Source organism: Carcharhinus amblyrhynchos, unplaced genomic scaffold, assembly GCF_965287045.1.
Source record: "Carcharhinus amblyrhynchos unplaced genomic scaffold, sCarAmb.v2.hapA scaffold_42, whole genome shotgun sequence".
In the NCBI taxonomy this organism is placed as follows: domain Eukaryota; kingdom Metazoa; phylum Chordata; class Chondrichthyes; order Carcharhiniformes; family Carcharhinidae; genus Carcharhinus; species Carcharhinus amblyrhynchos.
Window position 1 is genome coordinate 3,212,724 of NW_027649783.1, and position 18,698 is coordinate 3,231,421.

The 18,698-nt window shown below is 45.2% G+C and overlaps 2 non-coding genes across 2 annotated transcripts; both read right to left on the reverse strand.

Moving 5' to 3' along the window:
- Positions 1 to 2,666: 2,666 nt before the first annotated feature.
- Positions 2,667 to 2,738, reverse strand: trnad-guc (transfer RNA aspartic acid (anticodon GUC)). The gene has a single exon. It is a non-coding gene; the product is annotated as a tRNA-Asp (tRNA).
- A 13,764-nt stretch (positions 2,739 to 16,502) lies between these two features.
- On the reverse strand, positions 16,503 to 16,594 carry trnar-ucg (transfer RNA arginine (anticodon UCG)). Its single transcript is given in 2 exon segments — positions 16,503 to 16,538; positions 16,558 to 16,594. It is a non-coding gene; the product is annotated as a tRNA-Arg (tRNA).
- Between the last annotated feature and the right edge of the window lie 2,104 nt (positions 16,595 to 18,698).

Here is an 18,698-nt window from a genome sequence, read left to right on the forward strand (position 1 = left end):
GCACACAGTACTCCAGCTGCGGCCTCACCAATGCCCTATACAGCCGCAGCAAGACCTCCCTACTTTTATATTCAATCCTCCTCACTATGAAGGCCAGCATCCCATTCGCCTTCCTGACCACCTGCTGCACCTGCAAGCTGGGTTTTTGCGACTCATGCACAAGGACCCCGAGGTCCCTCTGCACCGTCGCCTGCTGCAGTTTTTCGCCCCGTAAGTAATAATCCTTCCTACCATTATTCCTACCAAAGTGGACCACCTCACACTTGCCAACATTAAATTCCATTTGCCATTTCCTGGCCCATTCGCCCAGCCTATCTAGATCCTTCTGCAGACTCTCCACACCCTCCGCACAATTTGCCGTTCCACCAATCTTGGTGTCATCAGCAAATTTCGACACCATACACTCGGTTCCCTCCTCCAGATCATCTACATAAATAGTAAATAGCTGAGGCCCCAGCACCGACCTCTGGGGCACTCCACTAGTCACCAACCGCCAATCCGAATAGCACCCATTGACCCCCACTCTCTGCCTCCTATTTGACAACCAATCCTCTATCCACGCTAACACCCTACCCCCAACTCCATGTCCCCTGACCTTCTGCAATAACCTCTTGTGAGGTACCTTGTCAAACGCCTTCTGAAAATCAAGAAAGACCGCATCCACCGGCTCTCCTCTATCCACCGCCCTAGACACATCCTCATAGAACTCCAGTAAATTTGTCAGACGGTTTTAGTTCACATGGGCAGCATGGTCGGCGGAGGCTCAGAGGGCTGAAGGGCTGCTCCTGTGCTGTAATTTTCTCTCTTCTCTGATATTTAAAGAGTACACATTGATTTACACAGCCAGAGACTGACAATTAGAGGATGAATCCCACAGGCAGGTGCAGAGACTGATGGATAAAAGTAAACCCAGTCCCCTCATATAGTGACCGAGAAGGACAGTTACAACATTAATCCCAAAACGGCAGAGCATCGCAGGGAGGGAATGAACCCCGCAGTCACTCTTAGCTCCCACTAACTGGCAAATACACATTGAGTCCCCAACAGTACCACGGACAGAGTGACACCATCAGTCACATAGAACACCAGGCAATTACTATTCAATACAATGTGATCAGAAGTGATAGAGAAGGAAAAAGGGAAGTGTGGTGAGAAAGAGATAGAGGAGCAAATCTGTATGCAGATCATGGATGACAGATACAGTATTAATTCCATTCTCTCACAGACAGACGCGGAGTTGCTGACGTTGGACTGGGGTCGGCACATTAAGTAACAGCAGGACACCAGGTTAAAGTCCAACAGATTTATTTGGTAAGATGAGCTTTTGGAGTGCCGCTCCTTAACCTGATGAGGAAGATGAAAACATAATGAAACAATAGACTAAGTGGTCACAAAAAAACACTGGCCAGCAGGATTAAGGAAAATCCCAAGGCTGTTTATACATACATAATGAGCAAGAGGGTAGCCAGGGAGAGGGTTGGCCCACTCAAGGGCGAGGGAGAGAATCTATGCGTGGAGCTAGAGTAAATGGGCGAAGTATTAAATGAGCACTTTGCGTCATGTTAACCGAAAACGACGTGTATGATGATGAGTCTGGGGAAGGATGTGCAGGTGGTTTGAGTCATGTTGAGATCAACACGGAGAAGGTATTGGTGCCCTTGAGAAATATTAAGGCCGGTAAGATAGGTCTGATGGGATATACCCCAAATACTGAGAGAGAGAAGGGAGGAAATTGTTGGAGCCTTGAGAGAAATCTTTGTATTCTGACTGGCTACAGGAGAGGTCCCAGATGATTGGAGAATCGCCTATGTTGTTCCTTTGTTTAAGAAGGATAACACGAATAATCCAGGTAATTACAGGCCGGTGAGCCTTACATCAATGGTCGGGGAATTATTGGAGAGGATTCTTCGAGACAGGATATTTTCCCACTTGGAAATGAGTGGACATATTAGTGAGAAACAAAATGGTTTTGTAAAGGGGAGGTCGTGTGTCACAAACATGAAGGAGTGTTTCAAGGAAGTGACGAAGATGGTTGATGAGAATAGGACAGTGGATGTTGTCAACATGGACTCTCTTCATAGCTCAAATTCCCCATCCCAGTCTACGATCTGGTCCCTGGGAAATGGACACTGCACCCTCTCCAGTGCAATCAAATCGTTACAGTAGTGATTTGACCAGAACTGCACACTGTCCTCCAGCGGTGGCCTCACCAAAATATTGTCCAGCTCGAAATGAACCTTCCTGCTCTTGCAATCATGCATTAATATTCCATTCCTCACGCTGCATGAATCTTCACAACTCACAGGCTCAAAGGGATTTCCAATATTGAAAACAACATCGGAGGTTTCCTTTGTATTTTCAGGGATCTGGGAATCAGTGGATCATCCAAAAATAGAACTGAAAAATATGAAATCACAGCATTTATTGACATTGTGCTAATATCAGGGTAATATTCGACGTGTTGACTACGTGGCGTCGCCACGTCAAAGGTGAGCCAAAATGCTGTTGAATTGAACGAACGCTGATCTCAGGTCACGAAAAGTGTCGGTACAAATGTAAAGATTTCCATTTTCGAAAGTTTCAATTCTTGACAGTCTTTTATTTTTGCCGTTTTCAAAGTTGCAGAACGACACAAGTACAATTTGACATAATAAAGTTATAATAAACTCCCCGTCGGGGAATTAAACCCCGGTCTCCCGCGTGACAGGCGGGGATACTAACCACTATACTAACGAGGAGCTGCCCCATGAAACGACGAAACGCATTGTACACTTGCCACTTACACTTCCAGAGCGATAACTCAGTTCTGATGAGATCAGTTATTTTCCCCAATACGGAGAACCATTTAATGCAGCAAACAGCGGCTTTAACTAACTCATTAAGACTTTTGGATTAGCAGGAAAGAGAATGAGATGGATGCATGAAGAAAAAACACAAATCAGGTGGAGACAGAAAAGTGCGTTTGCCGTTCATATCAAACCGCATGTTCTTTTTAATTTTGGAGGAAAGGTGGGGTCTTGAAGTCGGAACATGCTGGACAATCTCAGCTGGTCTCTCTCCACAGATGATGTCAGACAGACATCTGGTATAAAGTATTCGCCTTCAGGATTTAATTGACATACATAGTTTTCTAATCTGAACTCAGATGTGCTCCGACTCCGACACAGATGATTTTTCAAAATGTTATTTTCACGGGATGTTGCTGTCGCGGACTGGGCCAGCATTCCTTATCTAGTATTAATTTGGTGGTAAGTTCTTTCTTGAGCCACTGCAGTCCATATGGTGTATGTACACACACTGTGCTGTTAGGGAGGGTGTTCCAGGATTGTGAGACAGCCACAGAAACGGCGATATATTTCCAAGTCAGGATGGTGTGTGTCTCTCGGAGTGGAACTTGCAGTTGGTCCTTGTTTCTCTGCATCTGCTGCCCTTGTGCTTCCAGCTGAAAGATTTCGCGGGTTTGGATGGTGCCTCGATACGGAAAAATCACCGTCAGGATTAGGATTTCAGAGAAATGTGATGCCTGAAAACAGCGTCTTAAAGTTTCCGGCCATTCTGATCCACTCACTCAACGAACACCCGCCCTGCGCAAATCGATTTGAATTCCATCTTCATCCTCATTATATTTAAAACGTGTCTCTATCCATTTTTCAACCGCAGCCAGAGTGCTGGACCTGAGTCCCATCCTACAACCCCAGAGCTGGACAAATACAGACAGAATTCCAAACTCAGAGACAGTTCTGACAACGGCCGAGTTTCCCTACCCTTGTGTTCTTGATAAAAGGCAGAAAGCAAGTGTGTGCAGAGCAGAGTGGCGCAGCAGGAGCGTGCTGGGCCCATAACCCCGAAGATGATGTATCAAAGCCACCCTTTGCTATGATATTCGCATTCACATCCAAGTGGGGCACTTGGCTGCTGCCCCAGGGGTTATCCTGGTTTCGTTGGCAGTAAATTTGCACGCTCTTGTTGATTTGTGTCACCTTGGGCGACAGGTTTCTCTCAGTTGGTCGAGCATCTTATTCAGCACGGGTTTCATTCCCGTCTTAGGACGGAGATGAGGAGACTTTTCTTCACCCAAAGAGCCTGAGGAGTTCATTCGCACAGGAAGTAGCTGATGCCAAAACATTGAATGTATTCAAGAAGCTGTTAGATTTAGCACTTGTGACGAATGGGGTCGAAGGATATGGGGAGAAAGCAGGATTAGACTGCTGATTGGACGATCAGCCATGATCCTGATGAATACCAGAGAAGGTTCGAAGGGCCAAATGGCCTCCTCCCGCTCCTGTTTTCTATGTTTCTATGTAATATCGAGGTTATTTATGAAGGCCGCGTTCTCAGCCTTGCTCCTGGCCTGAGGTGTGAATCATCCGTTAAATCACCGCCAGTCAGTTCTCCTCTTTGATGACACCGAGATTTATCTGGGACTGTGGAGTTTGCTTTGATTTTATAAGCAATGGACACATCACATCCCTGACACATTGCTCCGATATAAAACTGTGGAAAGAAATATAAACTGAGCCTGTAAACCGGAAGTATTCCTAAAATATCATTTAAATCATGGTTTTGAAATTGATCATTTCGGGAATATTATCCAGAAATAAAATCCAGGAACCAACTGCACAAAGGCTCCAGACGCTTGACGTGATTTGAACAGGAAACTTTCATAATATGGGAGTAAGTCCCGCTATCGTCGCACCACAAGCACATGCCGTGTCGCTGCTACACAGACCTGATTTTCCCCATTAAACTGAATCATTTCAGTTCATTCTCTTTGGGGCTGTTTCTGGAGGTGTTACTGAGTCAGGAATGTAGGAATTGGACCGTTGTTTTTTTTTTGTTGGTAACAGCAGCTAGAGTTTTCCCATGAAATGTTCTGTTGTCTGGGAGTCAGCGGAGAGAACTGGATTGGATTGAGGATTGGCTGACTGACAGGGAGCAGAGGGTCGGGATAAATGGGGAAAAATGGATCCTTCTTAGGCTGGCGAACTGTAACAAGCGGGGTGCCACAGGGGCCAGGCCTCGGATCTCCACTCTTTCCAATCTATATCAATGATCTGCAAGCAGGGACAGAGTGTAACACGACAACATTTGTGAATAATGCACAATTTGTGGGAAAGCAGGCGGTGAAGAGGATGTAAAAATATTACAGATGGATCTAGATATACTCGGAGAATTGGATAGCTTTTGGCAGATGGAGTTCAATGTGGATAAATGCGAAAGGCAAATTATTATCCTTCTGGAAAGTAGTTTCAAAATCTGTCTGGGCAGAGGGATCTGGCTGTCTCTGTCCAGAATCACAGAAAGTCAGTATGCGGGTAAAATGTATAATTTAAAAGGGAATTTGAATGTAAGCATATATTGCAAAAGAACTGGAGTAAGAAAGTAGAGAAATATTGTTTCAATTGTGTGGATGAAGCCACAACTGGAATATTGTGTCCAGTTTTGGTCCCCTTATTTGTGGAAAGATGAGGTGGTATTACATCCAGCACTTTTTCCCTTCCTTCTCTATGTGCGGTATGCTTTGTCTGCAAGAAACCATACCTTTCACTGTATACTATTTCATGTGACAAAAATAAATCAAATCAAATCAAATCCGGCTGTCAGAATGAGATTACCGGGGCGACTGGCGAGTTACATCCACAGGTCGACTTGGCGAGTGGTGAAAACTGATATCACTGCTTCTGATCTTCACCAGAACAGACAGTGAAATGGAACATTGTTCGGGAACGTTCCTGATTTTACAATGCTGTTACGAAAGAAATGGTTAATAATCTGTGGGAGATATTGAAAAAATATGTCCATTTGCCAGGCTTTGGCGGTTGGCTCGTTGGTCTAGGGGTATGATTCTCGCTTAGGGTTACGGTATTATAAATGCGAGAGGTCCCGGACGAGCCCCGGAATTATTTTTATTTTTTTTCCAAAGTAGATTCCGAAAATGATTAAAATCAGGAGCAGATTCAAGTTCCCGAGAAATCATTGCAGAGAATATAGTACTGCAGAACATGGTCCATTTACCAGTAACCAGATCGTTGTCTGGGATGGAGAATTTGAGCTGTGAAGAGAGACTGGATTGGATCAGACTGTTCTATTTAGAGCAGTGAAGGCTGAGAGGAGACCTGATTGAGGCATATAAGGAATGGACAGGGTGGATCGGAAGCTGCTGCTGCTTTATAGCACGGGCATTCGACCTCTGACCTTCGGGTAAGCGTTCTCCAAGGCGGCCTTCACGACACACGACAGCGCAGAGTCGCTGAACAGAGACTGATAGCCAAGTTCCGCGCACATGTGGAAGGGTCTCAACCGGGATCTTGGGTTCATGTCGCCGTATCTGTAACCCCCCGTGACTTGTCTGGGTTTGCAAACCCTCAATTACTGTACTGTCTGGAGACAATACACATCTCTTTAACCTATGCATAATGCTCTTTCCACTCACATTTTCGTCATCTTTAAGACTTGAATTGCAGGTTAGGTGTAAAGATTCGCATTCTAATCAGTAATCTGTAAACTGTCTATGCTGTTATATGCTCTGTCTGAGGCCAGAACTCTCCATTCCCCTGACGAAGGGGCAAAACCCAAAAGCTCATCAATGATCTGGATGATAATGTGGTAAATTGGTTCAGTAAATTTGCTGACGATATAAAGATTGGAGGAGTAGTGGACAGTGAGGAAGGTTTTCAAAGCTTACAGAGGGATTTGAGTCAGCTAGAAAAATGGGCAGAAAAATGGCAGATGGAGTTTAATGCAGACAAGTGTGAGGTGTTGCACTTTGGAAGGACAAACCAAGCTAGAACATACATGGTTAATGGTAGGACACTGAAGAGTGCAGGAGAACAGAAGGATCTGGGAATACAGATACAGAATTCCCTAAAAGTGGCGTCACAGGTAGATAGGGTCGTAAAGAGTGCTTTTGAACATTGGCCTTTATAAATCAAAGTATTGAGTATAAGAGTTGGAATGTTATGGAGAGGTTGTATAAGGCATCGCTGAGGCCGAACTTAGTGTAGCGTGTGCAGTTTTGGTCACCTAATTACAGGAAGGATATTAATAAGGTTGAAAGAGTGCGGAGAAGGTTTACAAGGATGTTGCCGGGATTTGAGAAACTGAGTTACAGAGAAAGGTTGAATAGGTTCGGACTTTATTCCCTGGATCTTAGAAGAATGGGGGGAGATTTGATAGAGGCGTACAAAATTATAATGGGTATAGATAGAGTGAATGCAAATAGACTTTTTCAACAGAGGCGAGGGGAGGAAAAAAAAGTAGAGGACATGGGTTAAGGGTGAAGGGGAAAGGTTAAAGGGAATATTGGGGGGGGGAGGGCTTCTTCACACAGAGAGTGGTGGGAGTGTGGAATGAGCTGCCGGATGAAGTGGTAAATGCGGGCTCATTTTTAACATTGAAGAAAAGCTTGGACAGGTACATGGATGAGAGGGGTGCGGAAGGGTATGGTTCAAGTGCAGGTAAGTGGGACTAGGTAGAAAAATGGTTCGGCATAGCCAGGGAAGGCCAAAAGGCCTGTTTCTGTGCTGTAATGTTCTATGGGAATGGGAAATAAATGCTGCAGCTGCGGCGCAAAGAATGACATGTTGGACTTTTCATCGTTATCTGGTGAGATATTCAAAGATTGTGGTCAGGAACTCATTGGAGTCGGCTTTTTAGATAAGGAACTGGTGTATCAATACTTTCAGAGAAGTGAAACTGCCGCTCCGAAAATCAAACAATCCCCACAGTGCAGAAGAAGGGCATTCGGCCCATCGAGACTACACCAACAGCAATCCGACCCAGGCCGCATCCCCACACACTGAGTTTACCCCCAATAAAGGGGCAGTGAAGACGTATTTCCGACGAGGATGGGATGCAAACCCAAATGTGTCGAACGCAATGAAGTTGCAATCTATCGCCTTCACCACTGGGCCGCCTCGTCATACAAAAATGCCCTTTCTAATCACCTCTTGAACAAAGAACACATTTCTCCTGTAGGATAATGTTGTGTTTCTACTTTCTCGTTAATTTTGGTTCGCTGTTGCTCTTCCATTCTATTTAAATCCCGAGAAAGTGAAGAGGGAGACAATTCCCTGATTGAGTTTTGAATTCACCGGGGTTCAATTCCCCGACGGGGAGTTCATCGCAATTTTATTATGCCAAATTGTACTTGTGTTGTTCTCTCATTTTGAAAACGGCAAAAATAAAAGACTGTCAAGAATTGAAACTTTCGAAAATGGAAATCTTTACATTTGTACCGTCACTTTTCGTGACCCGAGATCAACGTTCGTTCAATTCAACAGCATTTTGGCTCACCTTTGACGTGGCGACGCCACGGAGTCAACACCTTGAATATTACCCTGACATTAGCACAATGTCAATAAATGCTGTGTTTTCATATTTTTCAGTTCTATTTTTGGATGATCCACTGATTCCAAATCCCTGAAAATACAAAGGAAACCTCCAATGTTTTCCAATATTGGAAATCCCGTTGAGTCTGTGAGTTGTGAAGATTCATGCAGCGTGAGGAATGGAATATTAATGCATGATTGTAAGAGCAGGAAGGTTCACTTCGAGCTGGACAACATTTTGGTGAGGCCACCGCTGGAGGACAGTGTGCAGTTCTGGTCAAATCACTACAGTAAGGATTTGATTGCACTGGGGAGGGTGCAGTGTCCATTTCCCAGGGACCAGATCGTAGACTGGGATGGAGAATTTGAGCTACGAAGAGAGATTGGATTGGATCAGATTATTTTATTTAGAGCAGTGAAGGCTGAGAGGAGACCTGATTGAGGTGTATAAGAAACGGACAGGGTGGATAGGAAGCTGCTGCTGCCTCACAGCACCAGGGACCCGGGTTTGATTCCCGGTTTGACTCAGTGTCTGTGTGGGGTCTCCATGTTTCCCCGTGTTTGCGTAGATTTTCTCTGGGTGAGCAAAGATCAAAGAAAATTACAGCACAGAAACAGGCCCTTCGGCCTTCCAAGCCTGCATCGATCATGCTACCCGACTTATCTAAACCCTCCTTCCATTCCGCGACCAGATCCCTCTATTTCCATCTTATTCATGAATTTGTCAATACACCGCTAAGAAGTCACTACCGTATCCATTTCCACTACATCCGTGGCAAAGAGTTCCAGGCACCCACCACTCCTTCCCTCATACATCTCCTTTAAACCTTGTCCCTCACACCTTAAACCTTTGCCTCCGAGAGACTGATTCTTTCACCCAGGGGGAAAAAAAAAGCTTCTGACTATCCACTCTGTCCACGCCTCTCGTAATCTTGTGGACTTCTCGCAAGTCGCCCCTCAACCTCCTTCGTTCCAGTGAGGACAAAACAAGTTTCTCGAACCTCTCCTCATAGCTAATGCCATCCTTAGCAGGCAACATCCCAGTAAATCTTTTCTGCACCCTCTCCAAAGCCTCCACATTCTTCTGGTAGTTTGGCGGTCGGAACTGAACACTAAATTCCAAGTGCAGCCTCAGTAAAGTTCTATAAAGCAGCAACATGACTTGCCAATTTTTAAACTCAATGTCTCAGCCGACGAATGCAAGAATGCTATATGCCTCCTTGACTACCTTCTCCACCAGCATTGCCAATTTCAAAGACCTGTGGACCTGTCCACTCAGATCCCTTTGGCTATCAATACTCTTATGGGTTCTGCCATTTACTATATATTTCCTATCTGTATTAGACCTTCCAAAATGAATGAACCCACATTTGTCCGGATTAAATACCATCGGCCATCTCTCTGCCCAAGTCTCCAACTGATTTATATTCTGCTGTATCCTCTGATGGCCCTCATCACTACCCACAAATCCACCATCGTTTGTGTTGTCTGCAAACTTACTAATCAAATCAGTTACATTTTCCACCAAATAATTTATATGTTACAAACAGCAAAGGTCCCAGCACTGAACCCTGAGGAACACCACTTGCCACAGCCCTCTATTCAGAAACAAATCCTTCCACTGTGATCCTCTGCCTTCTTTGACTGGGTAAGAAGTCTCACAACACCAGGTAAGAGTCCAATCAATTTATTTGATCGTAAACTCACATGCTTCCGGGGTTTGCCCCTTTGTCGGGTGATGACGCAAGGATATTTTGGCCTTGGAGGGAGTGCAGAGGAGGTTTACTAGGCTGATGCCGCAGTTGAGGGGGTTGAACTATGAGGAGAGGCTGAATAAACTAGGCTTGTACCCGTTAGAGTTTAGAAGAATGAGGGGAGATCTCATTGAGACGTATAAGATGATGAATGGGATGGATAGGATAGAGGCGGAGAGGCTCTTCCCGCTCAGAAAGGACAGTAAGACTAAAGGCCACAGACTCAAGATAAAGTGGGGCGGTTTAGAACGGAGTTGAAGAGGAACTTCTTCACTCAAAGGGTGGTGAATCTCTGGAATTCTCTGCCCGTTGAAGTGGTGGAGGCTGCCTCGCTAAATATATTTAAGACGCGGGTGGATAGGTTTTTGATAGGCAAGGGGATTAAGGGTTATGTGGAGAGGGCGGGAATGTGGAACTGAGACACGACAGGTCAGCCATGATCTTATTGAATGGCGGGGCAGGCTCAAGGGGCTAGGTGGCCTACTCCTGCTCCGATTTCTTATGTTCTTATGAATGGGCAAACCCCGAAAGCTTGTGGGTTTACGATCAAATAAACCGATTGGACATTAACCTGGTGTTGTGAGAATTCTTACTCTGTTTACCCCAAACCAACGCCGGCATCTCTACATCATGACTTCATCAAAACAGAGAGTGAAATGGAACATTGTTCAATAAATCTCTCAGTGGTCAAAAAAAATTGTCTAACTTTGGGACACTTTGAAAAGTTCAGGGGATAGATTGCCGTGGGTGGCTCGTTGGTCTAGGGGTATGATTCTCACTTTGGGCACAGTATTAGAATGCGAGAGGTGCCGGGTTCACAATCCCGGACGAGCCCTGCAATTTTTTTTTTCTAAAGATAATTCTTTGCAATGAAGGTGGAGACAACGAGTGAAAGACGAAGCAGTGTTTACCTCCCGGGAACTCATTGCAGAGAAAATATCTCTGCAGAACTCGGAAAGCAACCATACAGTCTGACAGGACTGGGAATCCCAGTCAGATTTTAATTTTTCCATGTTTTCCTTTAATTCCGGTGTCCCCAAAGATTAGCGCGGGCCTCTGGATTACCAGCCCAGTGACATCACCTTTCATCCCTGTAATCAGAAACACTTCACTCAGCTCGTTATTAAACCTCTTCCTCCACAGAATTTTATTAAACTATTTGCTACAAAGCCTGTTGCTCCATTCGGGGGCATCAATAATTTATTAAGATCACGCAAAAAAGATAGATTTCCTCGGAGGAGGCTAAAATAATGAGGTGAGAAAATGTAATGGACAAAACAACAAGGAAATACATTCTGAGAAAGCGCCCCGCAATGTTTGCAAGAAAATGCAGAGCTTTCAGCTGAAGAAGGAAATCTCAGTTTGCCGGAAGTTTTACCAGATTTCTGCATAAAACAACCGCAACAGGACTCGAACCTGCAAACATCTGATACCATCATCCCCAGGATTACCGAATTCAGGCGCCTTATCCATTAGGTCACGCGGTCAACAGATGCCAGTCATCCCCAAATGTTAGCGCCATGTGAATAACTGCCGTGATCATATTTATTTTCAGTTTTGTTTTTAGTTACTTCTCTGATTCCCAGATGCCAAAAAAATTAAGTGGAATCCCCAGAGTTTGTCAACAGCAGAAACCTAACGTCCACTTCTAACATTCTTTTGGTGCCTGTCTGTGTGGAGATTGCACGCTCTCCCCGTGTCTGCGTGGGTTTCCTTCGGATGCTCCGGTTTCCTCCCATCTCCAACGACGAGCAAATTTGGTGGATTGGCCAGGCTAAATTGACCCTTACTGTTAGGCGGATTAGCAGAGTAATTACGTAGAGTGACAGGGAGGGATTCACTGTCGGAGAGTCGGTGCAGAATATCTGGGCCGAATGGCCTCCTTCCGCACTGTCGGGATGCTATGCCTCTTGCACTTCCTGTCTTCAATCTTCAATGCCTGTCCCCAAATCCTTCTGCTAGCAGCTAATGCAGGAACTTCCCCCTGTGAACCTTAGTTCAATATGTTCTCCTCTTTTACACCTCTCTTCCAGCGCCACTCAATCCCTTTTGCTGCACAGAGAGAAACTCCGAGTTATCCAGCCATACCTTGGAGCTAAAATCCCTCACCGCTGGATCCAAAACAGTAAATCTCCTTTCCCCCTTCATAAGGACTCTCACACACTTTGTAAAGTCTGGTTACCGGGTCTGGGGGCAATCCTAAAACAGCTACAGTTAATCAGAGCTTCATAAAGATTGAGCAGAACTTCCCAGTTTTTATACTCAGTATCTCCAGTTATGAAGCCAAACATCCAATCCGCCTTCCTGACGACTCTCTTAAAATCGTCTCTATCCTTCAAAGATCTCTCTGACCCTCAGGTCCCCCTGAGCCTGCACACTGCTCAGAACTGGACCATTCAGTTTCTATTGCCTTTCCCCATCTCTTCTGTCAAAATGCAGCACTGTTCCTGAGTGTGGGATTATTAATTTGTCTCGGCTACAAAATCAGTGAGAGTTGAGACTGCAGCTTCTGTTTCTCCACTGTTAGGCTGACAGCACCGTGGTTGTTCCCTCACCTCAGGGACAGCAGCAGTTTCAGAAAGCAGCAAACCACCACCTACTTAAGGCCGGTTAGGGATTGGCAATGAACGTTGGCCTAGTCAGTGGTACCCACCTCTCGAAATGAATAAAACAAATAAAAACTCGCAACTCCAACCGGAGACGGAGAGACACAGAACAAATCTCACTCACATGCATGTGTTGGATACAATATGAATCACCCAATCACATTCCCGAACAGAGGGTAAAAGGCAGTCGAAATTGGGCGATCGTGATCCACTTCCAGTTTAACCAGAGTTTTATACAAGAACAGAGAAGGTCTTAACACAACAGACAACATTTTAACCCAACATGGAACATCATGAGATCAGATAATTAACATTAGTAAAACGGAAAACATCTTCACGGAGAATATTTTGACACAACAGAGCGGTGCAGAGGAGGTTCACTAGGCTGAGACCTGAGATGAGGAGGTTAGCCTATGAAGAGAGACTGGATAGACTGGGTCTGTACTCGTTGGAGTTTAGAAGGATGACGGGGGGATCTTATAGAGACATATAAGAGAATGAAGGTGACAGATAGGATAGAGATAGAGAGATTCTTCCCGCTCAGAAAGGATAGCAAGACTAGAGGTCACAGCCTCAAGATAAGGGGTGGGGGGCAGTTTAGATCAGATCTGAGGAGGAACTTCTTCACTCAAAGGGTAGTGAATCTATGGAATTCACTGCCCATTGAAGTGGCCGAGGCTACCTCGCTAAATATATTTAAGTCACGGGTAGATAGGTTTTTGATAGACAAGGGAATTAAGGGATATGGGGAGAAAGCGGGAAAGTGGAACTGGTCCACTTCAAATCAGCCATGATCTTATTGAATGGCGGGGCAGGCTCGAAGGGCGAGATGGCCTACTCCTGCTCCTATTTCTTATGTTCTTATGTAACAGGGAACACGTTTACAGAACAGGACATATATTAAGAGAGTATTTTAAAAATATTGACACAAGATGGATCATATTTACACAGCCGGGAAGGCGTTTTAGACAACAACAGAAAACATTTCTGAACAACGGAGAGCACAGTTACACAGCAGGAAATATATTTTCAAACATGCATTTGCAACAGAAAATTCCTTTTAAAATAGTGATCGACTCTCTAATTCCGTATCTTGCCGGTTTCGCAACACTTTGTCTGTCGTTCCATGTGTCCAAGCAGTCTCTCATGCTGCTATTGTGTGTTTTTCTCTGTCTATTGTATTCTCGGTGTGATGCAGTGATGCCTCCTCACACTGGTGTTCCTATTAAACGATAGAGGAGTGACCATCTGTCTGACTACATTGATGGGCAGCAGAGTGACATTCTTGCCGTAGCAGAGTGGCGCAGCGGAAGCGTGCTGGGCCCATAACCCAGAGGTCGATGGATCGAAACCACCTTCTGCTATTCCTGCTCATAGTGATGATGAAACAATTTCACGGTAACTATGAAGCAGTTGTGACTTTTACCTGGAGAACACAAACTGTTATTTGGCTTCCCTTTTCCCCGAAAAACCTCGATCTGGAGTAAATGGCTTTTTCTGCAACCAGAGCCTTACACAAGAAGAGGGGACATCTTAACACAACATGCAACAATTTACAGGCAACAACAGTGAACATCTTTGAGCAATAGTTCAAAGCAGGACAGCTGTGTCTCTGCTACAATATCAGTGAGAGCTAAGGCTGCAGCTTCTGTTTCTCCAGGAGAAAAGTTCTGGATAAAGCCGGAATTTATAAGGATTTTTATCACTGAGACATTATCTGGCCGTCTGTATCTCACTGTCCTGACTCACTCTGTCTCTGTCTATCCCTCTACGCTCTCTGATCCACTCGACATGAAGGCAGGATGTTGTTTAGTGACTGAGTGCACGCCTAACCCGCACATCTTTGGACCATGGGAGGAAACCCACGCAGATACGAGGAGAATGTGAAAACTCCACCCAGACATTGGCCTCAGCTGGGAACCGATCCAATGTGCCTGGAGATGTGAAGCAGCAGTGCTAACCACTGTGCAACCGCGCCGTCCACGACATACCAGTTTGTCGGCCAGGGACAGTTATCAGGGCGGCTTGGGTCAATGTCTGTGAGAGTTTGCACATTATCCCCGTGCTTGCGTGGGTTTTCTCCGGGTGCTCCGGGTTCCTCCCACACCCCAAAAACGTGCTTTTCGGCTGATTGGTGTTAATAAATCGTCCCTAAATTGGATCTCCCTTAATCTAGCGCACATTTCATTCCCAAAATTTGCACCCCTTTATGGTGGAGTCCACGAGATGTAGACAAAGGTCGTGGGTAGAAGAAGGATTGGAATGAGGCACTCACTGAGTGTAAAAATGGGCGGTGCGGGCTTGCAGGGCTGAAGGGCCTGTTTCCTGTGCTGTGTTGTTCTTTGTTCTTTGTATTTTGTTATCGTTGTCGGTCCCTCGATTCGAGGATGACATCCATTCAGGGCCATGAGTTTCTGCTATAGAACATAGTTCTATGACTATGGGTCTTCATGTGAGTGAACAGGCCCATTCTTAGCCCACAGAGCTTTCTCCTCTGTTACTGTCTTCTCTGCCTCCATTCTGCCTCATAAAAGCCTGCTGCCGATTGGGGGACAGGTTTTGGCCATCTTCAACGATTTGTAACAAACTCCTCCCAGTCATCAGCATGAATGCTGCCTCCCTTCAATCTGGAGGATGTTGGGGAAACATTACTGATGGGATGTCTCTCACACTCTGAGGATTCGCTGATACACTGGTCACATCTACATCATTGTGCTAAAACCATCAACTATCAATGGCATGTATGTGAGAGAGTGAGATACATTCCTATCTGCTCTTCTCTGGTCCATTTTATCGAAATGATTTTTCACAAAATCTTTCATTAATTTAAAGCCCAACATCAGGCCACCCCCAGCCTTGTTGTTTTTGGAGAAAAGGATCCAGATTCTCAATCCGTCACTCGACCATCTCGTTTTTCTGGAACTTCGACCAGATTTCTACAGAAAAACGATAGGACTCGAGCCTGTAATCTTCTGATACTATTTCAGTTATTATTAGAACGATCAGACGCCTCAGCCATTCGGCCAGACTGTCAAATGACAAAACCTGCCATCAAATGTCAGCATTTGTTACCGGCAGAGCATTCTCTTTCTCCTTAATAGTCCTTCTTTATGGGCTGTGGGGGTCGCCTGCAGGACCAGCATTTGTTGCCCTCCTCTAATTGCCCTTCAAATGAAAGTGCCTTGTTCGGCCATTTCAGAGGGCAGTTAAGAGTCACCCTCATTGCTCTGGGTCTGGAGTCAGATGTCAGCCAGACCAGGTAAGGAGGGCAAACGTCTTCATCTAATGTGCACCGATGAACCAGATCATATTTTACTCCAATTGACAGTAGTTCCAAGGCCACCATTACTGAGACTAGCTTTCAATTCCAGATTGACTTCATCAATGAATTGAAATTCTACCAGCTGCCGCAGTGGGATTTACTCCTTCTTCCCAAATACTAGTGCGGGTCTCCGGATTACCAGCCCAGTGACATCACCTTTCATTCCTGAAAACAGAAACAGTTCATTCAGCTCATTATTAAACCCCTTCCTGAGGAGATTAGAATTCCCTCCACAGAATTCTATTGAACAGATTGCATCAAAGCCTGTTGCTCCATTCGGGAGCATCAACAATTTATTAAGATCGCAAAGAAAAGATTGATTTCTTGGGACGAGATTAAAATAATGAGATTAGAAAATTGAATGAACAAAACAACAAGGAAATACATTCTGAGAAAGATCCCTGCAATGTTAGCAAGAAAATGCAGAGCTTTCAGCTGTAGAAGGACATCCCGTTTTGTTTTGGAACTACGACCAGATTTCTGCATAAAACGACCGCGACAGGACTCGAACCTGCAATCTTCTGATACCATCACTGTCATATTAACCGAAGTCAGACGCCTTATCCATTAGGCCACGCGGTCGATACACACTACTGCCTACCGAATGTCAGTACCGTGTGAATATCTGCCGTGGTTATATTAATTGTCAGTTCTATTTTTGGATGTTTCCCTGATTCCCAGATGCCACAAACTGAAGGGGAATCCCCAGTGTTTGTAACCGGCAGAAAACGGAAGATCATTTCCAACATTCTTGGCTGCCTGTCTGTGTGGAGATTGCACGGTCCCCCCGTGTGTGTGTGTTTACTTCGGGTGTTCCGGTTTCCTCCCATCTTTAATGAAGTGCAGATTAGGCGGATTGGCCAGGCTAAATTCCCCCTTATTGTCAGGGGGATTAGTAGGGTAATTAGGTGGGGTTACAGAGAGGGATTCTCTGTCGGAGAGTTGGTGCAGAATGGTCGGTGCGGCCTCATTCCGCACTGTGGGGATCCTCTGCCTCCTACACATCCTGTCTTCAATCTTCAATGCCTGTCCGTGAATCCTTCTGCCAGCAGCTAATGCAGCAACTTCCCCCTGTGTACCTTGGTTCAATATGTTATTTTATTTTACACGTCTCTTACATCACCACTCAATCCCGTTAGCTGTAAAGAGTGAAAATCCGAATTATCCAGTCAAACCTTTGAGCTAAAATCCATCATCGACCGATCCAAAGCAGTAAATCTCATCTTCACCCACGTCAGGACTGTCCCACACTTTCTAAAGTGTGATTACGGGGTCTGGGTACAATCCTAAAACAGCCGCAGATAATCAGAGCTTTATAAAGATTGAGCAGAACTTCCCAGTTTTTATACTCAGTATCTCCAGTTCTGAAGCCAAGCATCCAATCCGCCTTACTGACGACTCTCTTAAAATCGCCTCTCTCCTTTAAAGATCTCTCTGAACCTCAGCTCCCTCTGAGCCTGCACACTGTTTTGAACTGGACCATTCAGTTTCTGTTGCCTCTCCCCATCTCTTCTGTCCAAATGCAGCACTGTTCCTGAGTGTGGGATTAATAATATGTCTCTACTACAATATCAGTGAGAGCTGAGACTGCAGCTTCTGTTTCTCCAAGAGAATCTTTCTGGATAAAGCCGGAATTTACAAGGATTTCTGTAACTGATAGACTATCTGATAAATTATCACCGCCCTCACTCACTCTATCGGTGTCTATCCCTCCACCCCCACTCAGTAACTGTATAGGAAGGGGGAATATTGTTGGATAATGACTGACTGCAGACAATCTGTATCTTCTTTTGATCAAATAGAGAGGGAGAGAGATTCTCACAGTCTCTTTGTGAGTATGGATTAACCTTTTATATGCCCTCACAAACACAGTAATCTTCTTGCTTTTGTCAATTCCTAAGAAGTACTTGCACCTCTGAGGCCCTGGTGGATGGTTGAAGGGTGGGGTGAGGTTTGAAGGCGATGCCGCAGGGTGCTGAGTGTGAGACCAGCCGATTTTAAAGCATGTGTGTAGGAAAGTGAAGAGTGAACTTGTCCGTTTGAAGATCACAGAAAAGCTGTGTCTGGAGCTGGGCCCGAGAGACAAGTTTTGGGTTGTCAGTAAATGAACTCCTGTAATGAAGACACAAAATCAGAAAGAGGAAATGCTGGAAATATTCAGCAGCTCCGAAAGCAGCTGTGGAGAGATATTCCTGTCGCCAGGATGTAACTCTCCAATTGGATACTTCACATTGCTCAGATCTGACACTCTCAACACCTTCCTGTAAGAAACAGGTAGGGCGGAAATTGGGTCTTTGTTGATTTGAGCAAACAGAGCAATGCAGCAATGAGAAGCTCCTCACCCCCCGGCGGCTTGGGGAAGGATGGGACTCAGATACAGGCCTCTGGCTGGGGTTCAAAAATGGGGAAAAAACGTATCGAGTTTGAAATGTAAATGTTACAAAAATGGAATTCAATTCGATTCGTGCACAGATTTTGCACTTTGGGTCAAGTAGTCAGGATCACTGATCTGCCTGAGGTGCTCTGTTTCGGTCACAGTCTTCTCGAGAGCCCTCGGTTCAAATCCCAATTCTGATGCTGATTTTTTTTTCTCCTTCGCGAGGAACCATCCAAACCCAAGAAATCTCTCAGCACAAGGGCAGCAGATGCAGAGGGACAATGACCACCTGTAAGTTCCACCCCGAGA